The following is a 20,697-nucleotide window of genomic DNA, read 5'->3' on the forward strand; positions in this document are numbered from 1 at the left end:
GCACGTCCATGGGGCATGGGAGATCTTTAAATCCCATAACCCTTACAGTTATCAATAACAATTTTGGTGCAATGAGAAGCATAAAAGACATTATTGAATATATACATACAATGCATACTTTACTGAATATATATACATACCTACATATATATGTGTATGTGTATGTGTGTGTGTATACACACACACACATACACAGATACATACATTCCTGGAGAAGGAGGTCACATATTAAGAATTAGTGGTAATAAAGACAGTATTCCGAGATAATAAAAGTATGGAAACACTTTGTGTGAATTGATTCAATACCCTTTGGAGGGTTTATATGGAAACATGGAAAAGAATTAAACAGAAAGACATGAATGAACTGCATTCTGCATTGGTGGAAGAAGTATATTCTTTTTTCCTTTTCTTTTCTGAGAGAATTTTTTCATTTATTTATTGTTTTTAACATTCTTTTCTTGTTCAATTTTTAGTTCCAAATTTTCTCCCTTCCTCCCAAACCCTCCCCTACCCACAGAGAAAGCAAGCAATATGATATCAATTATATATGTGAAATCATGGAAAAAATTTTCACATTAGCCATATTTTTTTAAAAGCAAGCAAAATAAAGAAAGTGAGAAAATTATACTTTAGTTTGCACTCAGAGTTCATCAGTTGTCTCTCTGGATATGGACAGTATTTTTTTTTTTCATCATGAATCCTTTGAAATTGTCTTGGATCATTGTATCAATGAGAGTCAATTAGTCTTTCACAGTTGATCATTATTTCAACGTTGCTTTACTGTGCACAAGGATCTCCCAGTTCTTCTCACTTCAATTTGTATCAATTTATATAGATCTTGCCATGTTTTTCTGAAACCACCCACTCATTTCTTATAGCACAATAGTAGTCCATTGCAATCATATGCCACAACTCATTAAGCCACTCCCTGATTGATGAGCATCCCCTTGATTTCTAATTCTTTGCCAACACAAAAAGAGCAGCTATGAAGATTTTTATACATAGAGGTTCTTTCCCTTTTTCTTTTATCTATTTGGGATATAGATGTAGTAGTGGTATTGCTGGGTCAGAGGGTACGCACAGTTTTATAGCCCTTTGGGCCTAGTTCTAAATTGTTCTCCAGAATGGTTGGATCAGTTCACTACTCCACCAACAGTTCATTAGTGTACCTATTTTTCCCTTATCCCCTCCAGCATTTGTCATTTCTGTTAGGTGTGATGTGGTACCTCAGAGTTGTTTTAATTTGCTTTCTCTAATCAAGTGGTTTAGAATATTTTATGTGACATTGATTTAATCTTCTGAAACCTGTCTATTTAAATCTTTTGACCATTTTTATTAATTTGACTCATTTCTATACTCATATTATATATTCAAGAAATGAGGTCTTTATCAGAGAAACTTACTGTAAATTTTTTTGTATTAAGTCATTGTCTATGGTATCTTTTAGAAAAATGTAGTTTCCCTGATTATCCTTTTTAATTAGTTCTATTTTTGCTTTTGTTTTGTCTGAGATCATGATTGTTATCTATGCCTTGTTTACTTCAGTTGGAGCATATCAGATTCTGCTCCAGTCCTTTATTTGAATTCTGTGTGTGTCTTTCTCTTTCAAGTGTGTCTCTTGTAAGCAACATATCATTGGTTTCTGATTTCTAATCCATTCTGCTATCTGCTTCCATTTTATGGGTGAGTTCAATCCATTCATATTCAGTTATGATTATTAACAGTATTTTCCTCCATTCCATTTTCTTTTGTGTCTTCTTCTCTCACTCCTGTCCCCCCTCAAAAGTTTATCTTGCTTCTAACTATTGCTTCTCTTAACTGTCCTTTCTTTTATAATCCCTCCCCTTTCTCTTATTCCCTTTCCCTCTTATTTCCCTATTGGGCAAGTTAAATATACACAATTGAGTGGGTGTATATAGGTACTTCCTCTTTGAACCAATACCAATGCGAGTGAAGTTCACTCATTGTCTGTTACCCCACCTACTCCACATTTTCCTCTCTACTCTAAAAGTAGAGTCCTTACATGTCTCTTTTATGTCAGAAAATGTTCTCCATTCTACCTCTCCCTTTCCCCTTCTCCCAGTGCATCCCTCCTTCTCACTTCTTCATTTTTTTTTTCTGGAGATCATTCCTCCATAGTTGATATATCCATGACCTCTGTCTATATAAACCTCTGTTAACTGCCTTAATAGTGATAAATTTCTCAGGAGTTACATGTATCATTTTCTTTTATAGAAATGTAAACAGTTTATCTTTATCGAGACCCTTATGATTATTCTTTCATGTTTACTGTTTTATGCTTCTCTTGAGTCTTGTGTTTGAATGTCAGATTTTCTATTCAGCTCTTGTTTTCTCATCAGGAATACTTGAAAGTCTTCTATTTCATTAAATATCCATTTTTCCCCTAGAGCATTATACTCAGTTTTTCTGGGTAGGTCATTCTTGGTTGCAATCCTAGCTTCTTTGCCTTCTGGAATGTTATATTCCAACTCCTTTGTTTCTTTAACATGCAAGCTGCTAAATTTGGGGTAATACTGACTGTGGCTCCACAATATTTGAATTGTTCCTTTTTTATTCTTGAAGTATTTTCTCCTTGACCTGGAAGCTCTGGAATTTGGACATAATATTCCTAGGAGTTTTCATTTTGGGATCCCTTTCTGGAGATGATTGGTAGATTCTTTCAATTTCTGTTTTACTGTCTGGATCTAACATACTGTGGCAATTTTCCTTGATAATTTCTTGAAATATGGTGTCTAGGTTTTTCCTTTGATTGTGGCTTTCAGGTAGTTCAGTAATTTTGAAATCAGTTGTTTTTTTGAGGAGATATTTCACATTTTCTTATATTTTTTCATTCTTTTGACTTTGTCTTATTGTTTCTTGATGTCTCATGGAGTCATTAGTTTCTACCTACCCAATTCTAATTTTTAAGGAATTATTTTCTTCATTGAGTTTTGTTTTTTTTAACCTTAATCCTCCTTCTCCCCATATCTGGCCTGTTCTGTTTTTTAAGAAGTTCTTTTCTTCAGTGAATTTTTGTACTTTCTCTTTCCATTTGGCTTATTCTTTTTAAGGGATCATTTCTCTTCTTTTTTTTTTTTAGCAGTACTTTTATTTTTTATGAATTTTTTTTTCTTTCTAGGGAAAACATGTATTTTACAGTATCCATAAACACATCAATATGTTTACACTGATTTGTAAACTCGGCAAAATTTAGAATGTTGGAGTACTCATCAGACCCAATGCAATATGCAACAATAGCAAAAAAAAAAAAAAGGAATAATACATTAGATTAGGACATTTTATGGTTAAAAATACTCATAGCAGTGGCTTTTGAAAGATGATTTTATTAAATAAAGTTATTGCACTTGGTCATTTTATTGCTACAGCAAAACAAGGCCATTATTATTAACACCTTTCATTTCTAATTTTAACTGATTTTCTTATTCTGTTCATTCATTGTAAGTTTTCATGTAGACAAAATGCTTTAAAATAATTTGGTGCACATTTCTTTGTGCTATGATCACAGTGAGAAATATAGAAAATTAATTTGTATGACATCAGTACTCTTCTATTTTCATCATCAAAGATATTTTAACATTCCTAAAGAAAAAATTACAGGCACAACAAATATTTTTAAAATTGGGAGTCTTCATTTTTGATGCCTTTAGGAAGGTAAGTGAATCAATACATTTTGCTTCAAAAAGTAAGTGAATCAATACATTTTGCTTCAAAAATTGTGGCATACCTGCAAGATAATTCATCATTTTAATAGCCTCTACAGATATCACACAGTTGACTCAAAGCTTTGTGCTTATGGGCACATTAAAAAAAATTAATCAATGCATGAAAATTGCACTAAGGGGTTATTTCTTCAGTGAATTTTTGTACTTTTTTTTTTTTTTACTATTAGGCCAATTCTGATTTTTAAGATGTTATTTTATTCACTATTTTTTGTGCCAAGCTGCTAATTCTCTTTTCATCATTTTCTTATATTGCTCTCATTTCTTTTCCCATTTCCCCCTCTACTTCTCTTATCTCTTTCTTTAACTCTCCCAGGAATTCTTTTTGGGCTTGGGTCAATTTAGTATTTTTTTTTTCTTTGAGGAATAATTTGTGACTATTTTTACATTGTTGTTTTCTAAGTTTATGTCTTGGTCTTCCCTGCCACCATAGTAGCTTTTATGGTCAAATTATTTTTTGTTCTTCTCATCTTTCCAGATTATTTCTTTATTACAGATTATTTCTTTTAAATTTCATGTTAAAGTTGAGCACTGCTCACCTGGTCACTGTTTCCAGTTTCAGGCTTTTTCTTGCTGCTATTTTCAGAGCTAGTTCCAAGGAACACTCTAGAGCACTCTGGTAAGATTTCTGCCAAGGACCTTTTTGGCAAAGGGCTGTCCATCCTGTATCTCTATGTCCTCCCAAACTTTATACAGATTGAGGTTTCAGAGAAGGTAAGAGAACCTTGACAGAGGCACAGTGGGGAGATTTCTTGTTGTGTAGGATCAAGGAAAACTTCTCATTCATAAGAAAAGGTCTAAGAATAGAGCTCTAAGAGGAGCCCTTTGGAAGCATAATAGCATTTAAAAAAAAAAGAGGGACCATGACACTCTTAAGAAACGTCTAGGTGGTGCAGGGAATAGAGCACCAGCCCTGGAGTCAGGAGGATCTGAGTTCAAATCTGGCCTGAGACACTTGATCACACTTACTAGCTGTGTGACCTTGGGCAAGTCACTTAACCCCAATTGCCTTGGCTTCCCCCTCAAAAAAAAAAAGAAACTGCTTTTGTAGGAAATAATCAAAGAAGAAGGAAATAAAAATTTCTGGTGGGCCCCAGGAAGGGGGTGATGCAGGAAATGAGATGGGCTTCAGAAGTTCCCTACCACAAACAAGGGCTTTTTACCTTGAAGGACTTTTGTGGGGAATACTTTATCACCCATAAGAAGCTGCTATGAGAGAGCAAAAAAAGGGAATTTTAAAAACTGGAGTCTCAAAGCAGTTCTCCCAGCTGTCAATAATATTAAGCAGGGACTTAACTCTCACTGACTTTTTGATTAAACTTTTGGTGGGAGATGAGAAGAAAAATGTTGAAATTTTTCCTTTATCTCTGCCTTTCCAACCCAGAGTCAGGTTAGAGATTGCAAAAATAAAGACAGACAAGATAAGGAAGGAAATCTTTTTTCCTGATTTGTAAAAATTTATGGCATTATAAACTAATTAGAGATTAACTCTGTTACTGAAATGTAAAATTTTAACGGCACATTTCCAAATTATGGTAGTACTTTTGTGGATTTTGGAGGTTTATAGTTAGGATTAAAATCAGGCACAAACAGCACACACCACTCTCCTCTTCTTGGAGAACTCTAGATGTATTATTTTAATAGAAGCTGATTTCACCTACTAAGCAGAACTGAAACTACTTTTTAATGATTCAACAGAATTTAATTGTTTAGGTACACTAGTAGCTAAGTTACCCTAAATTAGACTGTACAACTTGAGAAGTAAAAGTTAAGAAATTATTATTGAATAAGGAAATGTGTAAAGGAGAGGTTTATTGAAATGTTAGACTAGAATATGATTGGGAAATAAGATGAGATGAACTTAAGAAAATAGTAAAGATAAAGAGAAATGAGGAATCATTGTAAAATGAAAGATTAGTTTCAAAGTTGGTAGGCTTTAGGTCAAAGTCCACTAGAAGGAAAAAATTTGCAAGAGACAAGGTTTAAGTAAGTAGAGCTAGGAAGACAATGAGTGGAAAGTTAAAGAAAGTTGGGTTCTGCACTGACAGTGTGAATGGAGGCTTTGAAAGTAAAGTAATTTTAGTAAGAGGTTTGAGAAGGGTTTGATTTCATTGAGATAAGAAGGATTTGAGAAACCTTTAGAGAAATGCCTGTTAGCAATTTTTTAGACAATATTCTATCAAGTTATAACATTTACCAAGTGGAAACCATAGAAATAAATTTGTAGCATGAAGTTATTTGAGTAGCAAACTAATACTCTGTCCTTGAAGGACCATTCAAAGAGCATATCCCAATCCTTAGAACCTAGTGGGCTCCAAAGGAGGAAGATGAGAATATGAGACTGCCATATGGAGGCCCTCTGTCGCCCCTTCAGGGCTTTCAGGGGTTAAAACTGAAAAAAAAAAAAAGAATAGGCATCTCAGGGAGATGTGCACTTTATCCATACTCAAAGTATCCAGGAGGGGTTGGTTAGAACACAGAGGAATTGATTTGGTTTATTAGGTGATTTTAAAGAAACCAAAAAGGTTTATGGGAAGGTGAAAATGTCACTATGAATATTTGAAAATGAGCCAACTGAAAGGCAGATTGGAGATGCTAGTGGCTAATGACTCTTGGGAAAATTGAAATTTTTGAATTATTACCATTGGGTGATTATAAATCCAGATTTGATTTGGTCAAAATTTGTCTTGAAACTAAATTATAATGTGGTCTCATTTACAGTGAGATGCATTCTCCTATTATGGTAAATCAGAACTTAATGCAAAATACATTTTCTATTTGACATTAAGGCAATATACTAGGAAAAAGCATGGATTAGGAAAACCTGAGTTCGAATCTGATCTCAGAAATCTCTTTGTTGTGTGACCTTAAGCAAGTTACTTCACCTCTGTTACTGCAATTTCCTAGTCTGTAAAAGGGATAATAATGGCACTCACCTCCCAGGATTGTTGTGGGGATCACACACCATAATTATTGTAAAGTGTTTAGCACAATGCCTGGCACATACTATATACTTGTTAATAAATGTAAGTACTCCAAATTCATCTTGAATGTAATCAGTATAGAATGCCAAGAGTAACAAAATGTATAATTTTTTTGGTATGAGGATTTGAAAAATCATTAAATGAATTGATATTTTGACTGGCAGAAAGTTTTGTGTTATATCTTTAAAATTGATAATATTGTTTATGTTATTATTTTTCTAATTTTCCTTATATTGTGAAATTTTAGAAACCATTGTATCAGAAATGCTATTTAAAAAAATTAACTTCTCTTTTAATCTGGATGCTATTAGATTATTAATTGAACTGTTAAAAGAATGTGGTTAAAATGTCTGAAAACTTAAATACCTAATGAAGCATATTTAGCTTTAAAATGGATAATAATTTACTGTTGGGAGAAAAGTAGCAAAGACCTCTACTCATCCTTATCTGTGAGGTTCCTTGGGACTTTCTATTCAGGCAAGGTAGTCAGATTTTATCAGCCCTGCTGACAATATGTTGTAAAATTTTAAAATACTGAAGTTTGAGAAGCTAGGACCATTTCCAGTCAAAGTGGGGAAACTTACAAGTTTGTTTATAGTAAAGACTGAGTTTCATTTGAGATCATTTGACCATCATTAATAAAAGATATGAAATTGTATCTGTTAATAAATAGTATATATTGAGGTTATGTTTTTGAATCAATTGGTTTTAGATTCAAAGACTTCATTTGTGCCTTAGAGGTTAATAAACATATGAATGTTAGTCTGGAGACTTAATATAGTCAGTATTTTTTTGGGATTTTTGAGTGAACTATTTTATGTATTCACTGTATTGTGAAACTCTGGAATTGATTATTCTTAATTTATAATTGAAGGGGGCAGAGCCAAGATGGTGAGTAGAAGAACAAACTTTGCTTGGGTTCTGGCTCCAACCATTTCCATCCAATACCTGTAAAAAAATGACTCTAAACAAAATTTAAAGGTACAGAACCCACAAAGTGACAGAGAGAAACAAAGCTACTGCTGAAGACAGCCCAGCAGGCCAACAGGAAAGGTCTATCGCAGTGCGCTGGGAGCTGAGCACAGCCCCATGTGAACCCCATGGTTCTTGCCCCAGGGCAGCCCTGACAAGCAGCTGCCACAGAAGACTTCAGGAGAGTGAATAACCAGCAGCTGTGGTGGTTTCCAGACTTCTCAAACTATAAACACCAAAGACAAAGTAAAAGGTCAGTGGGGAACTCTCTTGGAACAGAGGAGGATGGAAGAGCGTGGTCTGGCCCCTGGCCCCTGCCCCCAGGGCAAGAAGTGGCAGAGGCATGGTGGCTGCACAGCCACTGCATGGCTGCTTTAAGAGCTCCTGGCCTGCACATCATGGGGGGACCAAGCAACCATTCAGAGGGTAATCACCCTTGCTTTAACCTACTTGGGTCTGTATTGCAGTCTTGGGGGGTAGTCCTGGGGTGTGTGGTCAGTGTGCCAGAGGTTGTGGGGGTGGTAGAGAGGGTGGCCTCCTAATAGCTCTGGCAGCTGCAAAAACCCCAGTGATTTGGGACATAGCTCTCTGCAATCTGGAAGCAGAGTTCTACTGGGGCAAAGAGCTTAAAAGTCAAGTAATTGGCTGGCAATATGAGCAAGCAGAGGAAGCACAAACAGACCATAGAATCCTTTTGGGGGAACAAAAAGGATCAAAACATAGAACAAGAAGAAGACAATAAAGTCAGAACTTCTGCATCAAAAGCTTCCAAGAAAAATATGAATTGGTTATAGGCCATGGAGGAGCTCAAGAAGGATTCTGAAAATCAAGTAAGAGAAGTGGAGGAAAAATGAGGAAGAGAAATGAAAATGATGCAAGAAAATCATGAAAAGTAAGTCAACAGCCTGCTAGAGGAGACTGCAAAAATACTGAAGAAAATAGCACCTTAAAAAATAGACTAACCCAAATGGCAAAAGAGGCCCAAAAAGCCAATGAGGAGAAGAATGCCTTACAAAGCCAAATTTGCAATAATGAAAAGGAATTTCAAAAACTCACTGAAGAGAATAATTCCTTCAAAATTAGATTGGAGCAAATGTTAGCTAGTGACTTTATAAGAAATCAAGATACTATAAAACAGATCCAAAAAATGAAAAAATAGAAGGCAATGTGAAATACCTCATTGAAAAACCACTGACCTGGAAAATAGATCTAGGAGAGATAATTTTAAAATTATTGGACTACCTGAAAGCCATGGTCAAAAAATGATCCTAGACACAATCTTTCAAAAAATTATCAAGCCAAATTGCCCTGATATTCTAGAACCAGAGGGCAAAATAGAAATTGAAAGAATTCACTGATGGCCTCTTGAAAAAGATCCCCAAAAGAAAATTCCTAGGAATATTATAGCCAAATTCCAGAGTTCCCAGGTCAAGGAGAAAATACTGCAAGCAGTCAGGAAGAAACAATTTGAGTATTGTGTAAATACAATCAGGATAACACAAGACCTAGAAGCTTCTACATTAATGGATTGAAGGGCTTGGAATATGATATTCTGGAGATCAAAGGAGCTGGGACTAAAACCGAAAATCACCTACCCAGCAAAAATCAATAAAATGCTACAGGGGAAAATATGATCATTCAATGAAATAGAGGATTTTCAAGCATTCTTGATGAAAAAACCAGAGCTGAACAAAAAAATTTGACTTTCAAATACTAGAAGCAAGAGAAGCATGAGAAGGTAAACAGGAAAAAGAAATTATTAAAATTGAACTAATTACATTCCTACATGGAAAAATGATAATTGTAACCCATAAGACTTTTCTCACTATGAGGATAGCTGAAGGGAATATTATATATATATATATTTATATATGTACACATATTTAGGTTTATATAGGAGGGTATATGTATATATAAATATATGTGTATATAAATATATATAAGTGTGGGCATAATGTATGTCTGTGTATACATAGACAGAGGTCACAAGATGAGTTGAATATGAAGGGATGATATCTAAAAAATGAAATGAAGAGGTGAGAGAGGAATTTATTGGGAGGAGAAAGGGAAAGAAAGATTAGGGTAAATTATCTCATATAAAAGAGGTAAGAGAATACTGTTACAATGGAGGGGAAGAGCAGGAAGGTGAAAGGGAATAGGACAACCTTCTTCTCATTGAATTTGGCTTAAGGAGGGAATAACACACACTCAATTGGGTATCTTACTCTACAGGAAAATAGGAGGGTAGGTGATAAGAGGTGGGATGATAGAAGAGAGGGCAGATTCAGGGAAAGGGTAGTTAGAAGCAAATATTTTTGAAAAGGGATAGGGTCGAAGGAGAAAATAGAATAAGTGGCGGGGGGATAAGATAGACGGAAATATAGTTAGTCTTTCACAATATAACAACTATGCAAATTATTTGGGTAACTACACATGTACAACCTATATTGAATTGCTTATCTTCCCAGTGGGGGTGGGTGAGAAGGGAAGAAGGGAAAAAATCTGGAACTCAAAGTTTTTAAAACAAATGTTTAAAAAAATTGTTTGATTTTTTTTTTTTTGCATGCAACTGGGAAATAAGATATACAGGCACTGGGGTGTAGAAATCCATCTTGCCCTACTAGAAAGTTAGGGGGATGATGGGGGAAGATATAAGAGAGAACAGATTGGAGAAAGGGGCATTTAGTAGGCTTGCTATCTTGGGGTGGGGATAGGGGAAAGACAGAAAAAATGTAACTCAAAATCTTGTAGAAATGAATGTTGAAAACTAAAAATAAATTAATTTAATTTAAAAAATTTATAATTGAAGGATAAATAACATGTGTTCATTGTTAACTGCTATTGCAACATGAGAAAATTAATAATAACCTAGTCCAGAGGTGGAGAACCTGCAGCCTTGAGACCATATATGACCGCTAGGTCCTTTGTGTGGCCTTTTGACTAAATCCAAGTTTTACAGAACAATCCTTTGTTATTAAGGGGCTTATTGTAGTAAGGGGATTTGTCCTGTGAAGTTTGGATTCCATCAAAGGGCTGTACTTAAGGACTTAGAGGGCTACATGTGGCCTTGAAGTCCCAGGTTCCCCAACCCTGACCTAGCTCTAAGCTGTGATTAGTGAAAATTTTGCCAAGTTTAAATCTTTCGGAACTGTAAGTTGATATTGTTTTGAGTTTTGATTTCAGGTATGATGTTCGAATTGTCATTAAGCCAAAAGCCCACCATTCAAAGGGAATGCCATATGTTGCCCAAAGGGAGTATGGTCTGAGAACTGATCTAGTTGTATGTCTATATCTGGTAGAGTTGAGGGGAAAACTTTGCATAGGAAAAGGTAGGATTATTGACTCAGTTTCCCCATCGTGCTATTTTCTTTCTAAACAGGAAATTTTCCCACCTGGCAAATTCTGAGACTGGCTATGATAACCTGTGAATAATGTGGAACTTTCTGTATGATTGGCTCTTAAATATAATTGGTGCCTGGAATCCAACAGAGCTAACAGAGTTTTCCCCCTATTATGGCTTATGCCACATCAATATGTGCCCTTAAAAGAATAATCTTGATATTACCATAACCATGCATTATCAGTCAAGCACTACTGTCATAAACTCCTTTTCCTTTTCATAGCAAAATTCTATAAGCAGGGCAGGTGAACAGTGAAGTTTTTGTCATCATAATACTAAATCTATTAATTAATTGAATGATACTATAACATTTCTAAATTACCTTTTTATTTCATAATAATAATATTATTATTAAATCTGAATTTGTGGTCAACCTCCTATCCTAAACAACTAGATAAAAACTGAAATTATCTGAAGTTCCAGATGAATTATGAGTTCCTAAATAGGTATTCTTCTTATGGATCTTTTAGTAGAATTCAATACATAAGATCTAAACTGGTTTTCACCACATGAAGTAATTACTGTAAGGCCAACCTAATTAGACTTTGTTACATTTTACTAAATGATACAAAGTCTTATCACTAGCAAAGTTTAGCAACATTACCTAGAGAATCTCCACAAATGACCTGGAACCTGGAGATGGTCAAGGAAATATCTTTATAAACCTGCCCTAGTCCATACACCACTGTCAGAGAGATGCACACAAGGTGCTTGCCAGGCTCCTGAAGATCATGGACACTGCCAAAAAACTTAACATCCCTAAAATTACAGCTATATTGGGTTTCCTTATTCACCCTGTTGTTCCTGGGATTTGTACTCCTGTCCAGGTTGTTACTTACTGTTCATCCTTTTGAGAAAGTTGATTCATTGAAGATCCCTACTCTATTCCAATTAGTATCAATCAATTTGATATAATTCTATAGGGGTAGTGATTATAAGTTCTGTATATTTGTCCCAAGAGCTATGAGCTGCGAATTGTAAATTTGCTTGCTCAATCATAGGTAGCTAACTAGAGGCCCTCCATCCCTTGTTTTTCTTTATCATGTTGACCAAATCCGGTGTTGTGGAAGTGACTTAACTACATGGAAAGTTCTCCAGTTTATTTTTGTAACTCTGGACCAGTCTCTCTCGCCCAACATGAGCAGCTGGTCATCTTCTGACCCTCTAGTCAGAGGAATTGATATCCCTTGTTTCACCCAATTCATGACCTCGATGACAGATCATTTTTGCATATTTTAGCTTATGCATCGTATGTCAACTGGTGGGATTCAGAATTTTACCATACTTCTCCTGCATATTTGAGTATATGTTTTGTTTTTCAAAAAACCTAGAAAATAATAATAATAGTAAATGACTTATTGTTGGGAGAAAAGCATGGTAAAATCTTATGAGATCTTTGTGAGGTTTCTTGGGATGAATCATACTGACAGGGTGTGAAACTTGGCAGCACTGCCATTTGAGGAATTAGGACCTCTCCCACCCAAAGTAGAGAAATGAAACTTTTGAATAATAAGTGGGTATCATTTGGGATCATTCGGAAACTCGTGTAATTGTACCTTTTAATGCTATTATTTTGAACCAACTATTTACTGTGTATGAACTTGTGGTGAAGAAGTGGAAACAATACAATGCTAAACAAGACTTTTGGGCCTGGGTGACCAGAATAGGTAAGCCACTCCTCCGTAGTTATACTTTTTTAGTCCATAAAGTGGGTCATTGTGGTATGCAAGGTATAATAAATTTAATTAAGCAAGAGTGAGTTACTCCAGACACCAGTGGCAACTTGCATGACAGTCACTTGTCCAACTTGTGTAGCTTTTAATTAGCTTACCTTTCAAGTCACATCTACTGGTGGCCACCTGCTAGCTTATATCTTTCTTTGAGCATTTAAAATAAATTATTATTGTGCCCGTCAGCCCTTGAAATTGTGCCTAGATGTGATACTACATGGATTCTGCTGGGGGAGTCTCAATATCATTCTCATCCCTTTGTATTCTCGAAATGGTCTGATGTTCTTCCCTTTACTTTATCTGCAGACAAAGTGGGGGAATGATAGTTGAGAATAGATGAAGTTTATGAAAAAATTCTAGATGAAATTTCAAGGCTAATATATGAGAGAAATAACAATTGTCTAGCCCCGAGCTGCAATTAGTGAAATTTTGCTGTCTGAGGAAGAGTCTCTTGGAACATTAATTTGCTGCTATTCAAAGTTTTGGATCCAGTTACAAGTGTCTTGACCCTGCATAAATCTGCTGGTTCATCATTTATGGGAAATGTCACGTGCCCCTGCAGTCTGAGGACTGCCACAAGTAGATGTCTATCTCTGGGAAAGTCAAGATAATGCCCTTGAGAAGGTTAAGGTAGGGTTCTCTTTTTTTTTTTTTTTATAAGCAATTGGGGTTAAGTAACTTGCTCAAGGTTACATGGCCAGTTATTATTATTTCTAGGTGTGGTGCTGAGTATCTGAGCCCGGATTTGATCCAGGTCATCCCGACACTGGAGGCAGTGCTCTTACTCGCTGAGCCACTGGCCGCCCCTTGGGTAGGGTTCTCTTGACCTATCCTCATCTTGGTAAATAAGACATTTTCCCACCTCATTAATTCTTAACCTGACTATAACATGCTATCACACAACTGGCTACCTATGGCCCATACCTGAAAACAAACAGAACTAATGTTGCTATGTCCTGTCTTCGTCCTCACATAACAAATAGGAGGAGAAGAAGAATCACCCTATTGGTGATTTTTGATTAGGTAATATATGCTAGTGAGGGATCATTTTGAATTGTCATTTAAATCATGAATAATAGAGACTGTGGAGCCTTACAACTGGTGGATTAGTTAGTATATAATAGACCACCCTATAACATTCTTTCATCATGATAATATGATTAGTAAGAGATGTGACACAATTTTCAAACTAGGATTAAGAATTTTACATGTAAAAATTGTTTGCAACATCCATCCTATAATATTAAGAGAGACAAAGACTAATTTTCCAATTCAGGCCCTCATGATACAACAATTAAAATTCTCTAAAGTTTCATAGATTACTACTGGAGATAAGATTTGAGCTATTTAGCCTAAAATTTTGGTCATTCCTAAAATTAATGTGAGGATCATTGAATATTGATGGAATAGTTTACGGGACCAAACTACTTCTACTAATTACTAAGCCAAAAACAGAAATATCTTTAGTTTTGGTTTAAAGAAAAGGATGTTAGAATATGAAGTGTTAAGTAAAAGGGAAAAGCCAATTTTATTTGGGTTTATTATTACCACCTGAATGTTGAGCCTGTCTTGAAAGACAAACATGTTTTATTATAAATAGTTCATTCAATTTGCACTATCTTGAAATTGACTATTCAATATGCATCCTATCCCAGAATTTTTTGCTACTGTTGAAATTATTTTGGCATCTTTTAAATGAATTCAGTTGTTTATCAGGAGTCATCATCTTATAAAAAAGGTGCTCTGGTAATAATTCCCTAACAAAATCTCATCCTCCTAGGGAAGGGATGAGCAGATAAAAGAAAACATCTAGAGTGATAATTTGTCAGTTGGTTGTAACGAGCTTAGCTAAGTATATATGCAAAATAGACAGTTTAGGTTCTGAATTTTTTTTTTGTATAAATGGACAATGTGCAGCCCCTGCTTTGGAACTTTATTTAGGACTGAGTGGGCAGCCTGTGTCACTGGACTTTTCCCCCTGACTGCTGTGTCCTTGCCTAGGGACTTCACCCACCTGTTGGGGTACCACTTCAGAACAGTGTGAAGAACACTGGAGGTGGGCACACAAAGGCCTGCTCTGTCCCTTCCAGCTGTCCAGCCTATGGCTCTGTGGCACTGGAATGCAGCCTCACGCTCTCCATCTAAGCCTGGGCCAGCTTCTCTGCTAATCTGATCCCTGTAACTTGTGGGAAGGGAGATGGAGAGCTCACACCTTCTCCGCATAAAGGAGTTTATCCAAGAGGGCACAGATTGGGGGGAGGGAGGGGGGAAGGCGAGGGGCTTCCTAGCATTCCCACTGTGGAAAAAAAATTAGATTTGCTCTGGGTGAAGAGCTTGGGGGGTGGGAGGATGTTCCAAAGCAGTAGATGTCAGCCCACTGGGAGGAAAACTTCTGTGAGGTAGTGTGAGATCCTTTTCACTGGAAGCCTTCTGGTTCTGGAAGGGCAGGGAGAGAGATAGAGGCCAGCAGCACTTCCTGGTTCCAGCAAAGGAGAGGAGGAAGAGGGGATGAAGTCTCAGTGGCATCTGCCTCCCCTTTGCTCTGGAGGCTCTCACTTCTCTAGGTGTGGGAGCTAGCATGGTGGCAGGAGTCAGGCCCCTGGGAGGCTCATGGCCAGGGGACAGTGGGGAGTTCTGGCCAGCTAAGATGAATCTTTACCACTCGCTCAGGTGACCTCAGCCCTCAGGCTCCAGCCTCTGGGAGAGGGCACTGAGGACAAGGTGAAACTTTTTGTGACATTTGGTCTGTCCAGCTCCAGCACCCCGGCTACCTCAGAGGAGCCTCAGGGCAAACTCAATCTGGAAGGCTTCACACAATTCTGGGGTGGGCTGAAACCCTTTAGTCTGGCCCTAGGTACCTCACATTAGCACGAGGCATTGTTGGTCATGGTTCAGGCTCTTTGCGGCGTCCAAAGCAGCTGTTCACAGCTCTCCTCAGCAGACCCCCATAGCTGGACTCCCTCCAGCAGCTGGACCACAGGCAGGGCCACCTCCCCTGGCTGACAAATTCCAGCCCCTTCATCCAGGGCTCTGACAAAGGCCTTCTTGAAGGCCAGCGCAGCCTCTGTGTGGTTCTGCCAGAGGAGGCCCCACATCCATGCTAGCCATGTGATCGTGTCTGGGGCAGTTGCAAGGCAGCCATCACCAAAGAAAGAGCAAACAGGTCTCCTGTACCCCCAGGGGCCTGAAGAGCTAGTGCCAGATGGATAAGGCCAAGTAAGGTGGCTACCGATTCTGCCACTGGCCCTGAGCATCCCACCATAGCTATGGCTGCAGCTAGGGCCCAGGTCTCGTACCTGGGGGAAGTTTGGAGGGTCAGGGACAAGAAAAGGGGGTTGGAGATATGGGGCAGAGTTGTGGAAGGTCTGAGGAGCAATGAGGTTAAATGGATTATGGGGGTGGGAGCTGGGAGACACTGGCAAGGAGTAGAAAGGAAATGTAGGAAGCTGCAAAGAGCCAGAAGGCAGAACTAGCAATTTTTGTCCAGCTCAAGCTATGTGAACCACATTCTCAAATGAATTTGGTGACAGGCCCAGTGGGGTATATGAATATATGGGTAAGTCACTATAAAACTCACATGATACTGATGTCTTATATTTGCTTCCTGTTTTAACTAATTCTTGCTACCTATGTTACAAAGAGCCCCTCTGAGCTCTTCAAAATTTTCTCTGCTGAAAGGATGGTGCCATCAGTACCCCCTTCAAATTTTAGCATCCTGGGTCACCGTCCTTATTTTCTCACCCTAGTTATGACTCTGGGGCAGGGTTGGAGGGAAAAAGTGTAGTTTGAATGGCTGTGAGGGTGGCATGGTTATCCTCTGATGTTCCCTTGGGGGAGACAGGCAGGGTTAGGGCTGGAGCATGGGGCTCATGTCTCCAAAAAGTTAAGCTGAAGTTGGTGACCATGAGGCAGTGTGAGGAGCTCCAGACCCCAGTGGACGCCCATTGCCTGCCACTGAGTTCAAGTCACACCCAAGACCTGGGCTTCCTGGGAGAAGAGGGGTGGTGAGCTCAGGGAAAGCTGGGCCAGATTCTGGGCCTGCTGACCTGGCAGTTGGTGAGAAGTAGGTGTTGGGCTATAGTGCCCACATCATGCTGCAGGAACAGGGCACGAAGGGTCCTCAGGGTGCTGGGCTCCAAGGATTGGTTCTCAGGGCCCAGCAAGCAGGAAGAGAAGGCTTGGGGCTGGAGAGTAGGGGTCACTCCTCTTTGGGACCTCACAAAATCTTCAGCCTCTTCTTGTTCCCCCTCTTCCCACCAACGGGTCTTCTGTGGACCTTCTCTTTTACTGAGGTGGGCATGGTGTCCCTGGAGATCCTTGTGTTCCTCTCTTTGTACAGCTTCTTCCCCAGGCGAGGCCTCTGCCTTGTACTCAGTCTCCTGTCTGTCTCTGGGCTCCGGCCTGACCTCCTCACCAGCCCCAGCTTCCTCTTCATGCCTTTCCTTCCCTTGGATGATCTCTTGGGGCACCAGCTCACAGGAGGTGGGAGGTAACATTATAGAAGTTGCCCATGGAGGTTTGTGTGGCACCTTGGGATGCAGCTGCCCATCTGAGCCCTACAGTGGGTTGCCCATGCCCAGCTACTATGCCCTATGTAGGATGAGGTCAGTACCCGAACAGAAAAGGGGAGAAGCAGGAGGTACCACTTTGGCCATCTGGGGAATCTGATTCTTTGCTACTCTTCCGGGGGTTTCCCTTGTGGCCCAGGATGTCCAGGCTGACTGGATGGCTACCACTGAGCACCTTGGACCTGAACAGCTCTTTGTGGACCTGGCAAGCACCATCACTGCAGCCATCCCCTCTTAGGCTCCACCGGTGGCGATGGAGCTTGTCAAAGGTCATAGGACGTGGGGGTCCATAGCAGGCTACAGGGTGAGAAGCCACAATCCCTGAGGCCTGGGCCAATGGGCGCTGCGTAGCCACATAACAGTTTACCAGAGCAGGCAGGCTGGGGAAGCGCTCATCCTCCAACTGGTAGAGGGCATGAGGCCTGCCAGGGTGTGGGCACAGATGGATACATACCACCTCAAAGTGGAGGGCTCAGCCACCCTAGCAGCAGGACAGCAGCAGGAGGCTCGGACCCAAGACTAGGGTGGGAGTGGCAGTCCATACCAGGAAGTCCCCATCTGCCAGCAGCAGGGCCTCTGCTTCCTTTTGGTACCAGGTCTGGTCAACCAACTCTTTCTCAGGGTCCAGAGACTCCTCTCCCTTTTCCATCGGCAGCTCCTGGGCCCCACTTGAAAAACACAGAATAAGGGATGGGGATCTTTGAGGGTGACATCTTCTGGACTGGGAGCCAGGAGACCTAGAGTCTAGTGTTGGCTCTGCTGGGATACCTTGGGTAAGTCTCTTCCTTTCTAGGGGATCCCAGTGCCTTCATCTGGAGGGGTTTAAGGCAGTCGCCACTGCTCTAGCTCCTAGACTCAGCGCCCTGGGTTCAGAATTTTTAAAATTTTTAGTTGTTATTTGAATTTGTCAACCAAAAAATATAAATTCTCTGGTAGAGTGATGCTCATATTAGTTCTACTAGGGTTTGGGTTAGCTCCCATTACCAGAGATGGTTATTATAATAGCAAATTAGGATTATATTAAGATCTACTTTGTCAGAGATTTTTAAGAGAGAAGGGGATCTCTGCAAGTGACCTGAACTGGAAAAGCAAAGCTACTAGAAGCTGCTCTGAAGCCCCAGGCGTTCCAGTATTCCTAAGAGAAGAGATCTCCGGAGGAGCACAGGACTACAGAGGATGAGATGGAACAAGTAAGCATGGCACCTTCATCATCACTGTCCTCCACAAAGGATTCCTAATCCATCTGTTCCTGAGCCTGCAGTGACTAGAACCTCTAATCCTTCTTTTCAGTTTCCTACTTTGGCTTTTGGTTCACCGCTGATGCAATGACCAATGATCCCTTTGTTCATGGAACTCAATTTGTTCCTTATTTTCCTCCACTTCCTATGCCACAGATATCTAGATCTGTTTGTGTTGTCTGCAGGGATGTTGCTTCTCATAAGCATAATGGAGTAGTTGTTTGTCAAAATTGCTTGAATTATTTTTATAAATTGAAAAGATTTCCAGAACCTGTATGTAGGGCAGACAATGTTTGCACCACTGTGCTTGAAAAAATGCCCTACGGTCCCCCAATTTATTCATTTTGTAGGGCATGTTTTAGTAGGAGGTGTCTGTCCCTCCGTGATGTGATAGTAATGGCAATTAAAGATTCCCCTGTATTGGCTTGGTTTTCAAATTGATTGTATTAAAACCCAGAGCTTGTTAATCCCACCTGTGGGATGGACTTTTTGATGTGAAAAGAAAGTCCTGACTGGGAGGAGCTGGTGACATAGATTTGGAGAGACAAGAGAGAGGCGGAAGTTCTTTTTGGAAGCAGCACCTCGTGGAGAGGGAGAGACTAAGAGATTGCTGGTGGCCGCTTTGAATTGCCCTGGACTTTTGAGACCTGCCCCCTGAGCTGCCAAGGACTGAGGAGACATGGCTGTTTTGCTGGTACTTTGTCTGTCTGTTTTGATGTTATTTTGCCAGATTTGTCCACTGGTGAAAGACTGTCCTGTTGAAGAAGTCCTGGAACCTGGCATTTGGTTAAGAAGGCCTGAGACTGTCCTGCAGACAGAGAGTGAATACTGTCCACTGGTGAGGGACAGTACTGAGAGTGAATACTGTCCACTGGTGAGGGACAGTACTGTTGTTGCAGGGGTCTGGAGACTGTCCGGCAGACAGAATGAATACTGTCCACTGGTGAAGGACAGTGCTGTTGTTGCAGGGGTCTGGGAGCCTTTCTGTTGGTTCAGAAGCCCTGAAGAAGGATTTTCTTGTTGTATGTTTACAGAAATCCTGGGAGAGGGCTTTGCTAATGTGTTCAGGGGTTCTAGGACTGTTCTACAGACAGAGGATAAATTCATGAAGGGACTGGCAATGTATCTTATGGCCTTGCTAAGCCTTGTCTCTCCAGGAACTAAGATTGCTGAGAACTTGCCTCGTGTCAAGATGAAGAAAAGACCTCCATTTGGGTATTAAGTGCTGTGTTTAAACTTGATGTAACTCTGGGGTAGATTCAATTGTGATCCAGGGGTGGGGAACTTTTGACCTTTTTGTGTTCTATGGTTGAGCAAATGAATGTATTTTACTTATGTTTGGAAACTAATCTCCATTTGAGAAGAGGGGCTTTGTGGTGGACTTAATTAAGGTATAGCCTAGGGGTGGAGAAGTATTTGGAACAGAGACTTTGTAATTGATTGAATGATTGGAAAGTCCTGGGGTGGGGTAGGCCTTGGAGATTATTTAATCACACTTAGTAAATGCTGTATTTTGAATGATGTCATGTTTTGATCTTCTCTGTTCTGGGTTTGTTACTGAATAAAATAGAGAGCACCTATGCTGGTATTTTGAACCTGGGAAGTTGCCTTTGCTTGATATTACATTACACGTGATTCCTGGTCAATGAGAGAGTCACCTCAGACATCTTTTCAGTTATCATTTAATCAAATGTAACATAATTGGTGTGTCATAAGTTGTGCCCATTTCCCTCTTCTCTAATGTCACCTTTGTGCCTCAGTGAGGGGACTTCCCCCCTACTGGTTTTGTGTTGCCCATGCAGGACTGCACGACATGCATTTAGATTGTAATATAAATTACAATTTTGGGGGAATGAGAAAGTTGATTCACTGAGGACCGCACTCTATTCCAATCAGTATCAATTTGAAATGATCCTATAGGGGTAACGATTATAAGTTCTGTCTATTTGGCCCCAGAGCTGTGAGCTGCAAATTATAAGTTCACTTGCTTTATCATAGGAAGCTAACTAGTGAGTGACCCTCCACCCTTGTTTTTCTTTGTCATGGTGACCAAACCCAGTGTGGT

At 39.4% G+C, this 20,697-nt stretch overlaps 1 pseudogene; it reads right to left on the bottom strand.

The window, feature by feature from the left end:
* Positions 1–15,502: 15,502 nt before the first annotated feature.
* LOC138176675 (SH2 domain-containing protein 3A-like) lies at positions 15,503–18,043 on the bottom strand (annotated as a pseudogene).
* Positions 18,044–20,697: the final 2,654 nt, after the last annotated feature.

This window comes from Petaurus breviceps, unplaced genomic scaffold, assembly GCF_028583685.1.
Source record: "Petaurus breviceps papuanus isolate PSGF00001 unplaced genomic scaffold, PetGlider_PUasm1.0 90100, whole genome shotgun sequence".
In the NCBI taxonomy this organism is placed as follows: Eukaryota; Metazoa; Chordata; class Mammalia; order Diprotodontia; family Petauridae; genus Petaurus; species Petaurus breviceps.